This window comes from Ctenopharyngodon idella, chromosome 19 (genome assembly GCF_019924925.1).
Source record: "Ctenopharyngodon idella isolate HZGC_01 chromosome 19, HZGC01, whole genome shotgun sequence".
NCBI lineage: Eukaryota > Metazoa > Chordata > Actinopteri > Cypriniformes > Xenocyprididae > Ctenopharyngodon > Ctenopharyngodon idella.
In genome coordinates this window covers 6,608,892-6,629,060 of record NC_067238.1, presented here as the reverse complement: position 1 = coordinate 6,629,060, position 20,169 = coordinate 6,608,892, and the positions used below count along the sequence as shown (strand labels likewise).

Here is a 20,169-nt window from a genome sequence, read left to right as displayed (position 1 = left end):
AAGAGTTTGAAGTTATCATCATCTACAGTGCATAATATCATCCAAAGATTCAGAGAATCTGGAACAATCTCTGTGCGTAAGGGTCAAGGCCGGAAAACCATACTGGATGCCGTGATCTTCGGGCCCTTAGACGGCACTGCATCACATACAGGAATGCTACTGTAATGGAAATCACAACATGGGCTCAGGAATACTTCCAGAAAACATTGTCGGTGAACACAATCCACCGTGCCATTCGCCGTTGCCGGCTAAAACTCTATAGGTCAAAAAAGAAGCCATATCTAAACATGATCCAGAAGTGCAGGCGTTTTCTCTGGGCCAAGGCTCATTTAAAATGGACTGTGGCAAAGTGGAAAACTGTTCTGTGGTCAGACGAATCAAAATTTGAAGTTCTTTTTTGAAAACTGGGACGCCATGTCATCCGGACTAAAGATGACAAGGACAACCCAAGTTGTTATCAGCGCTCAGTTCAGAAGCCTGCATCTCTGATGGTATGGGGTTGCATGAGTGCGTGTGGCATGGGCAGCTTACACATCTGGAAAGGCACCATCAATGCTGAAAGGTATATCCAAGTTCTAGAACAACATATGCTCCCATCCAGATGTCGTCTCTTTCAGAGAAGACCTTGCATTTTCCAACATGACAATGCCAGACCACATACTGCATCAATTACAACATCATGGCTGCGTAGAAGAAGGATCCGGGTACTGAAATGGCCAGCCTGCAGTCCAGATCTTTCACCCATAGAAAACATTTGGCGCATCATAAAGAGGAAGATGCGACAAAGAAGACCTAAGACAGTTGAGCAACTAGAAGCCTGTATTAGACAAGAATGGGACAACATTCCTATTCCTAAACTTGAGCAACTTGTCTCCTCAGTCCCCAGACGTTTGCAGACTGTTATAAAAAGAAGAGGGGATGCCACACAGTGGTAAACATGGCCTTGTCCCAACTTTTTTGACATGTGTTGATGCCATGAAATTTAAAATCAACTTATTTTTCCCTTAAAATGATACATTTTCTCAGTTTAAACATTTGATATGTCATCTATGTTGTATTCTGAATAAAATACTGCAATTTGAAACTTCCACATCATTGTATTCCTTTTTTATTCACAATTTGTACAGTGTCCCAACTTTTTTAGAATCGGGTTTGTATTTAATATATGAAACTACGGATACAGAGACTATACTACTAAACATACACAAACAATACACATATATAGAAAGCGAAAGTAAAGTCAAGAAAACAGAGGTGATCAAAGGAATGGCAACTTACGAACAGTTAAAACCTTTGAGAGCCAGCAAGGAAACTCAGCTTACACATCGAGCTTAAAACGCTTTGAAAAGAATGGTTCTATACTTGCATAGGTTCAGATGCTGTGGTCGTTTCGTGTTTCTGCAGGAGTTTCGGTGCGTTCGGCTGAAGCGATTGGTCCTTTTCCGAGAAGGTGTTCTTCGGCGGGTTTTCAAACAAGGGTTTAACTTAAGAGTAAGATAACCGGAAAATAAAGAAAAAGAGTCCGTCTCCTAGGCGATGAAGAGTGAAGACTTCGGGCGACGGATGAAGAGGGTTTGACAAAGAAAAACTTGTTGCCAAAAAGATGGTCGTCCCGAAGAGGGGGGGAAGCGTGGTCTCCGAGACGTCCGGGAGAGACGTGCGTGAAATGGCGAGGGACAATCGAGAGACAATCGAGAGACGCGTGTCATTGTGTTTTAAGGACAACAGACCAGAACGCCTCCTTGGGTACATCAGCCAATGATGAGGGTGCGATTTTGGCGGGCAAACTTTTTCTTTGTCTCCATTTATGACCTAATTTCCATGGTTTATGAAGTGTCAGATCTGAGTACATTTTCTTCAAAGTACCATTAAAAATAGAAGAATGCGTTTTACAGTCATGTGACATACATTTTCAATTAGAGCATAACGAAAGCTTTACAATGAGACCAAACTTGTCAGATGGCAAAGACATAAAAGGGGAGATGCAGTTTATACTTGAGTTTTATCGTTTAGAAGAAAACTAATACAACTACAGTCATAGCTAAGCTTATATACTAGGGATAAATACATGCACCTTTAAATACAGCGACGGGTACACTTTGGCACAGTCATATTTGGAGGATAAATGTACATTCACAATCTCCATGCGTGTTTGTGAGTGTCTGTATGTGTGTGTGTATTGGGGTTGTGGCCAGTGTCTGTGACCACATGACCCTTAGCCCCACCAGGGTGACTCTTTGAAGTCCCTGGAGCTGGTGAGAATATGTTCTGTTTTTCTTTACTGGGGTAACAAAGGTGCCAATGGGGCAATTGGTCCCGGACTTGCCGGAGCCGATTCGTGATTTACACGCACAGTTCAGGAGGCTAAAAGCATTCTGAAGATTCTAAAGTTGACGGGCAGATCCGATTTTGAACAGCCGCTACACCAGGCAACCCAGCTAAGGCTGATCAGACCTCAGCTTCCACCCAAGCAGCAATTTTCCAGGAATTGATTGATTCACTGATTCATTCGTTCATTCAAAAAAGATTTGTCCTCTCACTTTCAACTGTTTTTTTATTTTCAGCAGATGCCTTAACGTGTAAATATTTGTATGAACACATTCAACAACTGAGATTTGAACAACTGTGGTTTATTGAAAAAGCATGAAAAACATTGTTTAAACTAGAGGTCGACCGATTTCTGCAACTAACGATAACTAGGTTGGACTGCACTGGCTGATAATTGATTAACCAAGTGGTAGTTTTTAAAATGGATACTGAATGAAAACAAACAAAATACTCCAAGCAAACTAGTGCTGAGCTTTATTACAAAAAAAAAAAAAACAATGCTAAACACAAAAATGTACTGTACTTTATTAAATTAAATATATGCAATAAATATTAATATTAAATATCAATATATTAATTATACCTTAATCGTTCATGTTAGGTCATAACGCATTAACTAATGTTAACAGATACAACTTTAAACTTTAAAAATGTATTGTTGAAACTAGGGATGCACTGATACCACTTTTTCCAGAACGAGGCCGATACCAATAACTGTATTTTCATTGCATTTGTAATTTTTAAATATATTAGGTAGAGAAAACAAAATATGAATCATATTTGTTGGTTTAATTTGTTTAGCAAATATATATTTCCTTCAGTTATTTTCATGCTTAATTATTCATGTTAAAATGTATTGTAAAAGCTTCTATTACTTTCATTGTTTATTCTATTGCTCTATCATATTTTATATATTCATTTAATAGCACATGGCATATTTAGAGCTCAATGCTAACTTTTTTTTTTTTTTTTTTTTTTTTTTTTTTTTTTAACTATTGGTCCAGTTGGGTCAGTGGTGAAAATATTTAGATACCAGTGAAATATCACAATTCTCTATTGCAATTTTGATACTACAGCAAAAACTACTAGCCTAATTAATGTAAATTTAAAACATTAAAAACAAGTAAACGGTCAGTAATAAAATAAGAACAAATAATCCAATTACAAATAGCACAAATAAATACAATAGAACACAGATACAAATGAAAATATAGCTGCAAGCAGCGATGACAGGCCCAAGCCCGGTGGCACCGCCAACCCGGTGGCTTCAGGGAAACTGTGCACGGCGGGCAATAGGCATTTAAAATGGGTAAACATAAAAGGACTATGTCAAAGTCATTTGAATACACCACATTTACTGCAGCAGTTGGTGCCCATATGATCACAAACCACAACAGCCACATCCATGAGATTGTTTAAATTTACATTACATACTGTTGTTTGTGCAAAGTTGTGCAAAAGTTTCTGCAAATCTCTGAGAAATCTAATCCAGTCTTAATGCGAATGTCTGTCATGTCACCTTTATTTATATAGCGCTTTTTACAATGCAGATTGTGTCAAAGCAGCTTTACAGTGATAACTGGTATATAATTTTGTCTGCACAGCAGCTTTTAAACAATGGTGTCAATGCGGGCAGATGCAAAGCACTGTTGAATATCAAATGTCAAGTGTCCTCAACTAAGCAAGCCAAAGGCGACAGCGGCAAGGAACCCAAACTCCAACAGGTGACATCAGGTGGCAAACATGTGGCAAATAGGTGTTAAAATGGAGAAAAAAACCTTGGGAGAAACCAGGCTTAGTCGGAGGGCCAGTTCTCCTCTGGCAAACAGTGCTTTGTTACGATTCAGGTAGCTATCATAAGTCCGATAGGATCGCAACATTCAAAGTATTTATTCCAGTTCAATCCAGTTGAGGATTGTATTCATCACGCCGGTATGGAAGGTTTGTTGAGGAGCTGTGCCACTGGCTGTCGTGTCGATAAGGCCTTCACAGTGGATGATCTAGTTGACTCAATCTCTGCAGATATTTCAGGGCTGCGTTCTGGTCGTGTCAAGGCGTAGGTCCTCGATCTCACCTGGATACGGCCCGGATCCGGTTGACTACGGTAAACCTCGGGATAAACAGAAAGACTAATATTAGCATAGATGCCATTCTTCTTCTGATGTAATGAGTACATCTGGTGTTATAGGAAGTGTTCCCGGTTCCGGCTGACCTAATTTATGCAGCCTAATAATCCTTTAACGGATTTGAAAATATAAATTGATAATGTGTTATGTGTATGCCAGGTTAAAGAGATGCATTTTTAGCCTAGATTTAAACTGACAGAGTGTGTCTGCTTCCCGAACAATGCTAGGAAGATTATTCCAGAGTTTAGGTGCCAGACAAGAGAAGGATCTACCGCCTGCGGTGGATTTTGATATTCTAGGTATTATCAGCTGGCCTGAATTCTGAGATCGCAATAGGCGTGAAGGACTATAATGCATTAAGAGCTCGCTCAGGTACTGGGGAGCTAAACCATTTAGTGCTTTGTAAGTAATTAGCAAGATTTTAAAATCTATACGATGTTTAACAGGAAGCCAATGCAGTGTTGACAGAACTGGGCTAATATGGTCATACTTCCTAGTTCTAGTAAGAACTCTAGCTGCTGCATTTTGTACGAGCTGTAGTTTATTTATCAAGCGAGCGGAACAACCACCCAGTAGAGCGTTACAGTAATCTAGCCTTGAGGTCATGAACGCATGAACTAACTGTTCTGCATTTTTCATTGAGAGCATGTGTCGTAGTTTAGATATATTTTTAAGATGGAAGAACGCGGTTTTACAGATGCTAGTAACATGGCCTTCAAATGAAAGATTGGTATCAAAGAGCACACCCAGGTTCCTAACTGACGACGAAGACTTAACAGAGCAGTTAGACAGTATTCTAGGTTATTACGTGAAGAAGGTTTTGGTCCAAAAATTAGAATCTGTTTTTTCTGAATTTAGTAGTAGGAAATTACTGGTCATCCTTTTTTTTTTTTTTGTATCAGCTATGCATTCCGTTAATTTTGTGAATTGGTAAGTTTCGTCAGGGCGTGAAGAAATATAGAGCTGAGTATCATCAGCGTAACAGTGAAAACTAACGCCATGCTTCCTAATGATATCTCCCAAGGGTAGCATGTACAGAGTGAAAAGCAACGGTCCTAGTACTGAGCCTTGCGGTACTCCATATTGAACTTGTGATCGATATGACATCTCTTCGTTTACTACTACAAACTGACCCCATCATCACACAAGGGATGAGGAGAACTCCAAAAAGGGCAACAACCACAGTGTGTTTCTTTGCAGATATAACAAAGTTTATTATACATCATTCAAAAGTAGCACCACAGGGAATCAAAATGGCAAAGAGACAAAACAAACAAACAAAAACTTGTAACCATCACAGACAACAGGGTTCCCAATCATATCCCATGGCAATTACTCTGCAAATAAGTGCACACTCAATCACAAATAAAACACCCTTTCACTCCACACTCCAAAGCAAAAGTAAATCATGACATTAAACCACTACACTTTCTTCCCCCCACCTTAACAGAGTACACCATACATAAGAAAAAGGGAACCCCATGGTCATTTGTAGGTCCAAGTAAAAAAACAAGAAACAAAACAAGAAAAATAACAAAACAACACAAAACACAATCTCCAAAATAAATCACTTTGCCACTTCAACAGATAAGACTTAATTCAACATTAAAGTCATCTCTCAAATGTCCATTAAGCCACCAATGCTCTCAATAAAAAAAGTAAACGGCAATCATGCATCATCTGTATTCTTAACTATATCTGTTTAATTCTCTGTGGCACCAATCAACACAGTTCCCACGAGGACACTTCACCATTCAGTTTGCTATGTTGCTATGCTGTTCATTAATCAACTGGTCTTTTCATCTGCATTTACACAACCTTGAAAAACACCAAACAGCTTCTCCAGCTTAGCACATGGTACCACAAAAGAGGAAGTCCCCAAAAATTTGGTTTCCTTTTATAGTGTCTTGACTCCTGGGATTTGTAGTCCAACTAATTTGTAGTCCTACACCTTCTACCCCGTTACACTGATAACGGTCAGATAAGTATGATTTGAACCATGACAATGCAATTCCACTAATGCCAACATTATTTTCGAGTCTATTTAAAAGAATGTTGTGATCGATAGTGTCAAATGCAGCACTAAGATCCAGTAGCACTAATAGAGAGATACAACCACGATCTGATGATAAGAGCAAATCATTAGTAACTCTAATGAGAGCAGTCTCAGTACTATGGTGCGGTCTAAATCCTGACTGGAAATCCTCACAGATACCATTTCTTTCTAAAAAGGAACATAGTTGTGATGATACTGCCTTTTCTAGTATTTTTGACAGAAAAGTGAGATTTGAGATCGGCCTGTAATTGACTAATTCTCTAGGATCAAGTTGTGTTTTTTTAATAAGAGGTTTAATAATAGCCAGCTTAAAAGTTTTCGGTACGTATCCTAATGATAAAGATGAATTAACGATATTAAGAAGAGGATCTATGACCTCTGGAAGCATCTCTTTCATTAGCTTAGTCGGTATAGGGTCTAACATACATGTTGTTGATTTTGATGATTTAACAAGTTTAGACAATTCTTCTTCTCCTAAAGCAGTGAATGAATTGAATTTTTCCTCAGGGACACTACAATGCACTGTCTGATGTGATACTGTAGTAGACGGTTGCATGGTTATAATTTTCTCTCTAATATTTTGAATCTTGCAAGTAAAGAAGTTCATAAAGTCATTACTGCTGTGCTTTTTGGAAACATCAGAAGTTGAAGCTTTATTTCTTGTTAATTTAGCCACTGTATCAAATTAATTCCTAGGGTTGTGCTTATTTTCTTCTAAAAGTTTTTAAAAATAGGCAGATCTAGCAGTTTTTAAGGCCTTTCTGTACTCAATCATTCTCTCTCTCCACGAAATGCGAAAAACTTCTGGTTTTGTTTTCTTCCAGCTGCACTCTATTTTTCTGGCTGCTACCTTTAGGGCCCAAGTGTGCTCACTGTACCACTGGATTAATTTCCTTAATCTTTTTTAAACGCAAAGGAGCAACTGAGTCTAATGTGCTGGAAAAGACAGAGGCAATAGTGGTAACACTTTATAATAACTGCACACTATGAAGCATTAGTTAAGCATTAGTAAACAGTCAATTCATCATTTATAAAGCATTAATATACATTAATAAGCAGTTTATAAATACACCTATAAATGCTTTGTTCTTGATTTATAAGCATATCTATAATGTGTTTAATAATTGTATTTTCATACTTTATTAATGATCAATTTATCATTTCTAAATTAAGTATTACATTATTTACAAACCAGTTATTTAGGAGTTGTCAGTGGTTCATAAGATCATTTATAAAGTGTAAGTAAATGATTAATAAACTATTTAAACATACATTTATACATCTTATTATTTAGACATAGTAATAGTTACTGAGTGTGTTAATAAATGCTTTATTAATACATATTCCTACTGTAATTCATGATTAATTCAGGTAGTTATAAAGCTTTACAAAGAAGATCTCTACATTTACTGAAGTGAAGTGAAGTGAAATGGCATGTGAAGTGACGTGGCCATCTATGGTGACCCATACTCGGAATTTGTGCTCTGCATTATTCCAAGTGCACACACACAGCAGTGAACACACACACACCTTGAACACACACCTGGAGCAGAGGGCAGCTAATGCTGTGGCGCCCGGGGAGCAGTTGGGGGTACGGTGCCTTGCTCAAGGGTCTCACCTCAGTCGTGGTATTGAGGGTGGAGAGAGCGCTGGACATTCACTCCCCTCACGACAATCCCTGCCAGACCTGAGAATCGAACCCATGACCTTTGGGTTACAAGTCAGACTCTCTATCCATTAGGCCATGACTGCAGGCCTTTACTGCACTATAAGGTGGCGCTATAGAGCACCTCCTCCCCACCCATTTCTAAGGATAACAATCCTGATGTGTGTGTGGAGTTTCATACAATTTGAGTCTAAAAAGCATCCAAAACGAATATTAAAGTTTGATGTGTTGCCATGGCAACAGTGTTTGAGATATCTCGATTCTTTTCAAAGGTCTACATCTGCCATGTTTTGACATTATTCTGATGAAGTTTAAAGCAAATCAGGTAAAAATAAGAGGGTGATCTTAAAGCATGTTGAAAGTGACACACTTCCTGCTGCCAGTTGGTGGCGCTATAACTTTGACTCACAATAGCCACGTCCACGTGATCAGCCTTGTACAATGAACACACAGCCGAAGTTTCATCAAAATCAATTAATGTATGTAGAAGTTATAACACTTCCTGTTTCCCTTTTCTTGCCAGTTTGGTGGTGATTGGATTAATCGCCTAGGAGTATATCAAATTCCAGAGCATGCGTTTTTCAAACAACCCGTAATAGCCGACTTCCTGTTGAGCTGGTGTATAACTTAGAGCACAAAAGTTGTTAGGCCCGATGAGGTCAATGTGCTTGAGGTGCTTGAGGGCGCTGTCTGTGCAAATTGTGAGCGTTTCCCTATCTGCGCCTGGTGGGTCTGGCCCCGCTCGTGCTGAGGCAGAGCAGCAGCTGCATTCATGGGGCTCGCAGATGGAGCTCGCCATGGAGTTTGAGAGAGGTGTTAATGTCTCTCAGCCTCAGGCGGCGGCTGGCGGGGATGAGCTCCTGGATGACGATGATGTCCTGTCTTTGACATCATCGGATCCAGGAGCGAGTGTTCTTCTGGCAGCTAGCCCCCGAGAGCAGGAGATGGCGGTGGAGAAAGAAGCAAGTGAGACCGCTTCTTTTTCCAGGCCTCCTTGCCCAGCGTATGCTGAGTTACTGGAGGTTATGGAGCGCACTGCGGGCAGACTGCAGCTGCCGTGGGAGCGCGTAAGGAAGGAGACCGTACGCGGAAGACTGGACGAAAAGTTTCTTTCTGACCATAACCCAGTAACTCCGGTGAGCCATCCATTCCTTCCGGATCTCCATGTAGAGGTTGAGAAGGCATGGAAGAGCCCGTACTCGGTGAGAATACATCCACATCAGCAGGGAAATTCCGCTGATGTGGAGGGAATACGGCAGCACGGGTATGTGTCGATGCCACCCATTGACGAGACGTTCGCGAACTATCTCGTCACGGGCAGTGCACCGACACTTAAAGCTCCAGTCCTGCCGTCTAGACCCCTTAAGATGACATCTCGTCTGAACGGCAGGGCGTACGCTGCAGCGGGTCAGGCTGCCGTGGCTTTGCACACTATGGTGGTGTTACAAGCCTACCAGGCTGACTTGCTGAAGGATCTAGATCAGGGGCAGGGTTTGTCCCCTGATGCAGTAGCTGAGCTGCGCTGCACCACAGATCTCGCTCTCCGGGCCACCAAGCAGACGGCCGCCTCGATTGGTCGATCGATGGCGGCCATGGTGGCCACGGAGAGGCATCTGTGGCTGAACATGGCGGACATCGGGGAGAAAGAGAAGGGCTTTCTCCTCGATGCCCCGGTCTCGCCTTCTGAACTTTTCGGCGGTTCTGTTGAGACGGTAGTTGGAAAGTTCAGAGAGGCGAGGGCGCGCTCAGCAGCTTATAAGAACTGTATACCGCTCAGATCAGATTCTGGGCCCAGACAGACAGGAGGCCCTGGCCTATCTCGAGCCGAGACTCAGAGACAGGGCCAGCGATCCAGTGTCGCCGCTCGAGCGCCTCCTCCACCTCGGAGTAAGTCACGAAAGCGGCGGGATACGAGGAAGAGGCAAGATTTGAGGGAGGTGATCGAACACAAGCGCCAGCAACGCCGGTGATCGATCCCCTCTCTGGCAAGGGCAATATCACATCTACCCTCGCCCCTCTACCTCGGCCTCCCGGGAGTTCTTAACTAACTGTACATGTTCAGGAGACACCTTTGAACAGTCAGGCTGACGGCTGGGCCCATGATAAAATTTTTCTCTGATGGCCCGCCTTCTGGCTTGATAGTGAAAGGGTTCTTTTGGCTTCAGAACCTGGATTCTATCCTTCCATCAAAATCTGAAGGAAGAGTCCCTGGTCTTCGAGCCACGGGAAGGTAAGACAAGGTCCCATTTATTATTTAAATGCTTGACCTTGTTTTGTTCCTGTGTATGATTATATTTTCCTGAGCATGTAACAGTAAAATATGTTTAAGGGGTTTTTGGGCAAAACTGAAGTGGTTTTCAAGTTGACTAAGCAGGCCACAAAATGGCTGCCACTTAGTCTCCTTTGAGCTTCTCAGCTAGTTTCAGTGTAGTCTGAGTTGTCACTCACTACTTCAGTTTATGTTTTGGCGGCCTTAATCAGCCGCCTGACATTGTGGCTTGTGAACTTCACTTTCTTTCTCTTTCCATGGGATTTAGAAGCGAATAACAGGCTTTATTAGGCTTTTGGCGCCTGTTGTTTGTATCTAGGCCCATAGCTTAGCGGCCAGGCTAGAGCTAGGTTAATTGTGTAATTTGTATAAATAACCCCTTATATACTGTAGCAATTTGTACAGGTATTTAATTAATTTATGGGTGAAATATATGAATATAATAAATCATAAAGCTTTATGATTAGCTATAATACATATACCGACCCAAGAGGGAATTATACATATATTGTGAATTAATTACAACGAATTATAATCAATTACGTATATGATTAGTTCTGGTTTGATAATAATTTAGAGAAACTATTAGTTTGTCCAGCAAACCGTTAGCTCCTCATAGCCGATTATAAAAGGAAGGTTTTTCTCTGGCCACAAGAAAGACTTCCTATTCTAGCATCAATGCGTAAAGCAAGGATACTGGATCGAAACGTTAAAGTGACCTGGGTTTGTTGAATGAGCAAAAAAACAATCGAGCATGAATATAATGTATTTAATATATGAAATTACGGATACAGAGACTATATTACTAAACATACACAAATAATACACATATATAGAAAGCGAAAGTAAAGTCAAGAAAACAGAGGTGATCAAAGGAATGGCAACTTACGAACAGTTAAAACCTTTGAGAGCCAGCAAGGAAACTCAGCTTACACATCGAGCTTAAAACGCTTTGAAAAGAATGGTTCTATACTTGCATAGGTTCAGGTGCTGTGGTAGTTTCGTGTTTCTGCAGGAGTTTCGGTGCGTGCTGCTGAAGCGATTGGTCCTTTTCCGAGAAGGTGTTCTTCGGCGGGTTTTCAAACAAGGGTTTAACTTAAGAGTAAGATAACCGGAAAATAAAGAGAAAGAGTCCGTCTCCTAGGCGATGAAGAGTGAAGACTTCGGGCGACGGATGAAGAGGGTTTGACAAAGAAAAACTTGTTGCCAAAAAGATGGTCGTCCCAAAGAGGGGGGGGGCGTGTGATGGAAGCGCGGTCGCCGAGACGTCCGGGAGAGACGTGTGTGAAAATGGCGAGGGACAATCGAGAGACAATCGAGAGACAATCGAGAGACGCGTGTCATTGTGTTTTAAGGACAACAGACCAGAACGCCTCCTTGGGTACATCAGCCAATGATGAGGGTGCGATTTTGGCGGGCAAACTTTTTCTTTGTCTCCATTTATGACCTAATTTGCATGGTTTATGAAGTGTCAGATCTGAGTACATTTTCTTCAAAGTACCATTCAAAATAGAAGAATGCATTTTACAGTCATGTGACATACATTTTCAATTAGAGCATAACGAAAGCTTTACAATGAGACCAAACTTGTCAGATGGCAAAGACAGGGGAGATACAGTTTATACTTGAGTTTTATCGTTCAGAATAAAACTAATACAACTACAGTAGCTAAGCTTATATACTAGGGATAAATACATGCACCTTTAAATACAGCGATGGGTACACTTTGGCACAGTCATATTTGGAGGATAAATGTACATTCACAATCTCCATGCGTGTTTGTGAGTGTCTGTATGTGTGTGTATTGGGGTTGTGGCCGGTGTCTGTGACCACATAACCCTTAGCCCCACCAGGGTGACTCTTTGAAGTCCCTGGAGCTGGTGAGAATATGTTCTGTTTTTCTTTACTGGGGTAACAAAGGTGCCAATGGGGCAATTGGTCCCGGACTTGCCGGAGCCGATTCGTGATTTACACGCACAGTTCAGGAGACTAAAAGCATTCTGAAGATTCTAAAGTTGACGGGCAGATCCGATTTTGAACAGACGCTACAATACTATCCCTTTTCTGGCCTCCTCCTGAGGGAGTTGTTAGGCCATATGCCCATTATCCCCTTGCTATGTAGGTGTAATTGTTGAGTTTAACAGCTAGGTTGTAGATTGTTTTTAGACTCCCTGATGCTGTTATCTCAGGTGGTAGGCCCTTATCTTTGTGTAGCCCAGCTAAGGTTATCTATTATCTCCTAAATGCATATTTCTGAATATGTAAATGTTTCTGATATTCATGGGCTAAACTGGTATAAATGCCATGGGCTCATATAATGGTATATCATTTCACTTGTACAAGTGTTACATAGATTATGGTAAATGTTTATGTGAGATGTACTGGCTAAAAAACGTGGGTTTGACAAGCATGCATGTTCTTTTATTTGTGATTGGTCTTTATTTTATTTAGTCCCGCCCTTGTTCAGGCACTGAGAGTTCTGATTGGAAGCAGGAGTAGTACGAGGGAAAAAAGAGATGATGGAGGCAGATCAGAAAGTGATGTCGCATTTTTTCCCTTCTGATTCAGAAAGAAATAGTAAAGTAACCGCTGATTAAGTAGTCGAAGATTATATTCAGCGAATGTAGGAAGTGTTAAAGAACGTTTCTTTAATTTGTTTCATTTGTTCTACTCTGACTAAGAGTTTAAACGGACTTATATTGATTATTGCGGCTGTGCGCGCTGTAATCTTCCTTTCTTTTACGGAGAGTAAGAGACTATAATGTGATGATTGACCAGAGTTTATTAATCGTTCCTAAGAAGACGTCTATCGGATGGAGGAACCAGATAGCATTCTAAATCCCCACGCGGTTTAGAATTCCTCTGGCATCGCGGGATTCATTGTCATTCAGCGGACAGCTGGTGAGACTGCAGACACATACGAAGTTCATAACGCGATCGGTAGACAGCACGAGTGTCAACACACGGAGACACAGGTACATTCGTTTGTTTATTTAGCTCTCTGGAGCGAAGAGGCCATTTGTTGGTTTTGACGGCCACACCGTTCTCAAGCGACGACACAGGCCTGCAACAGGTTGGGGGTTTTGAAATTGTGAGAGTGTGTGTGGGCCCACATTACATATTTGGTTTATTCACGTGATTTATACTAAGTGTATATTGCATTTGATTTTTGTTGTTATATTACTATACCTCAAAAGAGAATTGCATTATTGTTTTCTTACTGGTAAAATTTGAATATTGATATTTGAGTATCAGGTTTTGGACTTTCTGAGCTGAGAAGTTCGGAAAGTGATTTTATGTGAAAGAAAATACATAACAGACGTTTGAATTTTCCTTGAATCATTTCACTCTTGATTTACAGTATTTCAGTATTATTTTCTGTTAAATAAAATTACTTAGTAATTGATAAGAACTTACCTTTTTGTGATTTACATTAACAGTTCTTCAGACAGACTATCACATAACATTTTAATTTATGTAAAGTAATCAGAAGGGAAAAGGGAAAGGAGTAGATTAAGTCGGGAGACACATCATTAGAACCCGGTGCTCCACCCATTACAAGAAGAGGGTAGGGGGCGCTACATTTGCGTAGATAAGTTATGCAGTCATGTGCTAGGCCCCACTTTCCAGAACTTTTTATGCTATGGAAAATGTGTTTTTTCCCTCTGAGCCACTTGTTTTCTTTAATCAAGTTTGAGTTGACGTTGCTTTAGCATCCGTCCTCTATGGCTCAGTACAGATTTGAGAATCTGTATGTAGAAGATTTATTTTCCTCTTTAAAAATAGCATATGCATCAAAGTGTATGTGAGCTTACTTATGCTGCCACAGGTTAGCACCTGTTCTCATAATAGCAGGCTTCTTCATGTAGCTGCTATTGGAGACATTGGTGACCTAATATTCCCCATTAGTAGGTTTATTGGTGTTACTGAGTGCATCACCTGTTGGACGAGACTCTGCGTTTCTTTCCCTTGCTTCGGGCTGCCTGCGGAACAGTCCCTCAAGACGATGGATACTGACTGCTTCCCCAGGCGCTCCTTTTATACTTCCAGGTAGCGCCATATGACGTCATAGGCTGTCGCCGGCCAATAGGAATTGGAGTTGTTGGATAGTTGGCTTTCGAACACCGAGTCACGTGTGACGTTCCCCATAGCATTTCAAACACAGAGTCTCGTTCCCTGGTTCTCAGGGAACTATGGTTACATACGTAACCTGAGACGATATATGGACCAAGAATTCGTGCTCCGTTCAAGGGGGCGCTGTCGAGCCCCCCCTGCCACACCCGGGTTCCAGCCTCTGCGGCATCCTAATGGCCGCAGATTCCAATGTGTGTGCCAATTTTCAAGAGTTTTTGAGAAGGTTAAGGCCCCCCAAAAGCCCCGGATGACTGAAAAAAATTTTTAAAATATAGCTGCAAGCAGCAATGCAAGCAGCTGCAAGCAGCGGGGTGGCACCGCCACCCCGGCGGCTTCAGAGCAACTGTGCATGGCGGGCAATGGCCATTTAAAATGGTTAAACATAAAAAGTCTATGTCAAATTCAGACCTCATTTACTGCAGCAGCTGGTGCCTATATGATCACAAACCACAACAGCCACATCCATGAGATCGTTTAAATTTAGATGAATTTCATGTCATAGAATAGCATAGGTCAGTTTCAAATGAGTGCAGAATATCATCCTAATCTTCCATGTCCGTGTTTTTCTCAGACAACCTCTATAAAATTCCAGAGCAAATTACATACTGTTATTTGGGCAAATTCAACAGTACTCTGAAAAATGTAATCCAGTCTTAATGCGAATGTCTGTGATTGCTGATGTTGTATTATCTTAACACTTTATTTCATGTGTTTTGACCTCCCTGAGCTATTGTTTGTGCACCAATCTTATTCACCAAAAGCATGCTTTCATTTAATTTCAATGTGTGGTATAAAAAATAAAATTATAAAATTTAATAAATAGAGCCTGCGAAACCTGCAAAGACGATTTTAATATCAGTCTCAGGTAATAGTAACGTACATGTCTATATTTTTCTGCTCACTTATGCAAGTTTATTTTAAACAGCCACTTTTATAATCATGTGAAATTTACTTAGAGGGTTTTTTTTTTTTTATAAATTTGAATTATATCAATAAATATATATATATATCAAAAATCCGCTGGCAATTTTTCATCATCAATGTCTTGACTTCATGCTGACCAAGTTTGGTGGTGATCGGATTAATCGCCTAGGAGGAGTATATCAAATTCCATAGCATGCGTTTTTCAAACAACCTGTAATAGCCGACTTCCTGTTGGGGTGGCGTGTAACTTAGAGCACGAAAGTTGTTAGGCCAGATGAGGCCTATATGTGTACCGAGTTCCATACTAATATGTGCAAGCGTGTTTGATATATGGACCAAGTTTTTGGACTTCTTTCAAGGAGGCTCTGTCGAGCCCCCTGCCACGCCCAGGTACCAGCCTCTGCAGCGTCCTAATGGCCGCAGATTCCAATGTGTGTGCCAATTTTCAAGAGTTTTTGAGCATGTTAAGGCCCCAAAAAAGACCCGGATGACGGAAAAAAAAATAAAAATAATAATAAATATAGCTGCAAGCAGCGATGACGGGCCAAAGCCCGGTGGCACCGCCACCCCGGTGGCTACAGGGCAACTGTGCACGGCGGGCAATGGGCATTTAAAACAGTTAAACATAAAAGGACTATGTCAAATTCAAACCACATTTACTGCAGCAGCTGATGCTCCTATGATCACAAGCCACTACAGCCACATCCATGAGATCGTTTAAATTGAGATGACTTTCATGTCATAGAATGTCATAAGTCAATTTAAAATGAGTGCAGAATATCATCCTAATCTGACATGTCTGTGTTTTTTTCTCAGACAACCCCTATAAAAATTCTAGAGCAAATTACATACTGTTATTTGTGCAAATTCCACAGTGCTCTGAGAAATCTAATCCAGCCTTAATGCGAATATCTGTGATTGCTGATGTTGTATAATCCTAACACTTCTCTTCATGTGTTTTTTGACCTCCCTGAGCTGTTGTTTGTGCACCAATCTTATGCACCAAAAGCATGCTTTCATTTAATTTTAATATGTGTGGTATAAGAAGAAAAATAACATGAAAAAATTAATAAATAGAGCCAAATCACAGAACCTGCAAAGACAATTTTAATGTCAGTCTCAGGTAATAGTAAGGTACATGTCTAGATTTTTCTGCTCACTTATGAAAGTTTATTTTAAACAGCCACTTTTATAATCATGTGAAATTTACTGAAACAGGGGTTTTTAAAAAATTAATTATATCAATAAATAATTAATTTAAAAATTCTAACTGTAATTGTAAAAAATGATAATTGTAACTCAAACAAAATTTAGAAAACTAGTCTTGTCCGAATAGTGATATAGTGTTATGGTTCAGTTTCAAATGAGTGTGAAGTTCTTATTTGCAGTTCAAAATTTTTATAAGTTCATCACTAAATAAGTAACCAGTAAAAGGGTTAAAGACCACTAAGCAAGATTGTAATACACACACAAACAGGGAGGGGAGATATAGATATATATATACATATATATATATACAGACAGTGACACAGACAGAGACCCACACACAGACACCCCCCACAACACACACACACACCCAAGTGAACTTGAGGTAGTATGGGGGAGGAGAGAGAGAGAGAGAGAGAGAGAGAGAGACAGAGAGAGAGACAGAGAGAGAGAGAGAGACAGAGAAGATAATTTTAAACCAAAAAAAACATCTAAATTGTGACAAAGTAGTCTTTGATACATGTTTAAATATACCTGCACAAACAGTATAAAATAAAAACTAAATCATTCTTCTGTCTATATAAACTATTGATCTAGTGCTTGATTTATCCAACCCTGTTTAAAAATAGGTATATGCTGCCCTCTAGTTGTTACTCTATGTATGATATTTGTATGTATCAAATATAATTAATGTCTATTTTTAACTTACACATGCTTTTTAAATTGAAAAAAAAAAGTGTTTATTTCAAACATTTGTATTATTCTATATATAAATTAATTGTGTATAGTTTTTTTTTTTTTTTTATAGAAAATATGAGTCATTCCGTTTTCCTTTTTTGACATTACTTCAATCTATCACCATGGCAACATCGTTCGAGATATCCATTATCCATTCTCAAGTTAACATCTTCAATATCATAGCACCATGGTAAAAAATGTTTGGTCTGAATTGAATAAACCCCCTAGAAGTAGTAGTTTAAAATTCAGAGCCTGTTTATTCAAAAAATCCACATTCAAACCAAAATAGCTGACTTCCTGTTGGTCTGAGGTAATGACTGTAAATTAGAAAGTTGTCCGGCTTAATGAGTGCAACATGTGTGCCGAGTTTGGTGACTGTAGGTTAAACTAACCCCCCCCACTTTTGTCACAAGGTGGCGCTATAAAGGCCCTGCTCCCCGCCCGTTTCTACAGTTTTGCCCATGTCTACTGTACGACACCGCTGGTGTGTGTGTGTGTGTGTCGAGTTTCATGCAATTTGAAGCATGCTAAGAGTCTCAAAAGCTTACAAAACGAATATTAAAATTTGATGTGTTGCCATGACAACAGTGTTTAAAATATCAAAAATCCTGTCACAGGTCTACATCTGCTGTGTATTGACATTACACTGATGAAGTTTGAAGCACATCAGGTAAAAATAACAGGGTGATCTCAAAGCATTTTGAAAGTGACACACTTCCTGCTGCCAGTTGGTGGCGCTATAACTTTGACTCACAATAGTCAAATCCGTGTGATCAGCCTTGTACAACGAACATACAGCCGAAGTTTCATCAAAATCCATAAATTCGTTGCCTCGCCACGGCCAAACCGTTCGAGATATCAAAAATCTGCTGGCAATTTTTCATCATCAATGTCTTGACTTCATGCTGACCAAGTTTGTTGGTGATCGGATTAATCACCTAGGAGGAGTATGTCAAATTCCAGAGCATGCATTTTTCAAACAAACCATAATAGCTGACTTCCTGTTGAGCTGGAGTATAACTTAGAGCACAAGTTGTTAGGCCCAATGAGGTCTGTATGTGTATCGAGTTTCATACTAATACATGCAAGTTTTGCACACAAATTCCGATGTGTGTGCAAAGTTTCAAGAGTTTTGAAGCGTGGTAAGGGCCCCAAAAGTGCCCGAATAGTCAGAAAAAAAAAAAATAATAATCCTAAAGAAAACAATAGGGCCTTCGCCCTTAATAATAATAATAAATATAGCTGCAAGCAGTGATGACGGGCCCAAGCCCGGTGGCACCGCCACCCTTGTGGCTTCAGGGCAACTGTGCACTGCGGGCAATAGGCATTTAAAATGTTTAAACAAAGGACTATGTCAAATGCACTCCACATTTACTGCACTATAAGTAGGCTCTATAGAGACTCTCCTCCCTGCCCATTTCTAAGTCTTTGCCCATGTCTACTGGATAACAATCTTGACGTGTGTCGAGTTTCATGCAATTTGAAGCATGCTAAGAGTCTCAAAAGCATCCAAAACCAATATTAAAGTTTGATGCATTGCCAAGGCAACAGTGCTTGAGATATCACAATTCTTTTCAAAGGTCTACATCTGCCATGTTTTGACATTATTCTGATGAAGTTTGAAGCAAATCGGGTAAAAATAAGAGGGTGATTTCAAAGTATGTTGAAAGTGACACACTTCCTGCTGGCAGTTGGTGGCACTCTAACTTTGACTCACAATAGTCACATCCGTGTGATCTGCCTTGTACAATGAACACACAGCCGAAGTTTCTTAAAAATCAATCAATGTATGATAAAGTTATAATACATTTCCTGTCTCCCTTTTCTCGCCATAAATTCGTTGCCTTGCCACGGCCAAACCGTTTGAGATATCACAAATCCGCTGGCAATTTTTCATCATCATTGTCTTTACTTCATGCTGACTGAGTTTGGTGGTGATCGGATTAATCGCCTAGGATGAGTACATCAAAATCCAGAGCATGCGTTTTTCAAACAACCCATAATAGCCGACTTCCTGTTGAGCTGACGTATAACTTAGAGCACGAAAGTTGTTAGGCCTGATGATGTCTATATGTGTACCGAGTTTCATACTAATATGTGCAAGTGTGTTTGATGTATGGACCAGGTTTTCGAACCCCAATCAAGGGGGCGCTGTCGAACCCCCTGCCACGCCCGGATACCAGCTTCTGTCCAGCCCTGATGGCCGCGGATTCCGATGTGTGTGCAAAGTTTCAAGAGTTTTCGTGCATGTTAAGGGCCCCAAAAGTGCCCAAATAGTCGAAAAAAAAAAATTATACTAAAGAAAACAATAGGGCCTTTGCCTTCGGCTTGGACCCTAATAATCCTTAGGGGAACAATAGGGCCTTCGCCCTTTACAGGGCTTGGGCCCTAATAATAATCCTTAGGGGAACAATAGGGCCTTCACCCGTTGGGCTTGGGCCCTAATAATCCTAAAGAAAACAATAGGGCCTTCGGCTTGGGCCCTAATAATCCTAAAGAAAACAATAGGGTCTTCGCCCTTTACAGGGCTTGGGCCCTAATAATAAACAGAGCAATTCCAATAGGGTCCTCACACCATCGGTGCTCAGGCCCTAATTAAAGCTGCAAGCAGCAATGAAAGGGCCCTCGCACCCAGGCTCACCGCCACCCGTTGGCATCAGGAAAACAGTGAACAGTGGGCAACATGCATGTAAGCGAGTGAATACAGGAGAATTATGGCCTA

At 40.5% G+C, this 20,169-nt stretch overlaps 1 protein-coding gene across 10 annotated transcripts in view; it reads left to right on the top strand.

Annotated features, from left to right (window-relative positions):
- The window catches only part of LOC127501072 (oxysterol-binding protein-related protein 7-like), a 198,859-nt gene that overhangs the window by 63,373 nt on the left and 115,317 nt on the right, over positions 1-20,169 (top strand). The window lies entirely within an intron of this gene.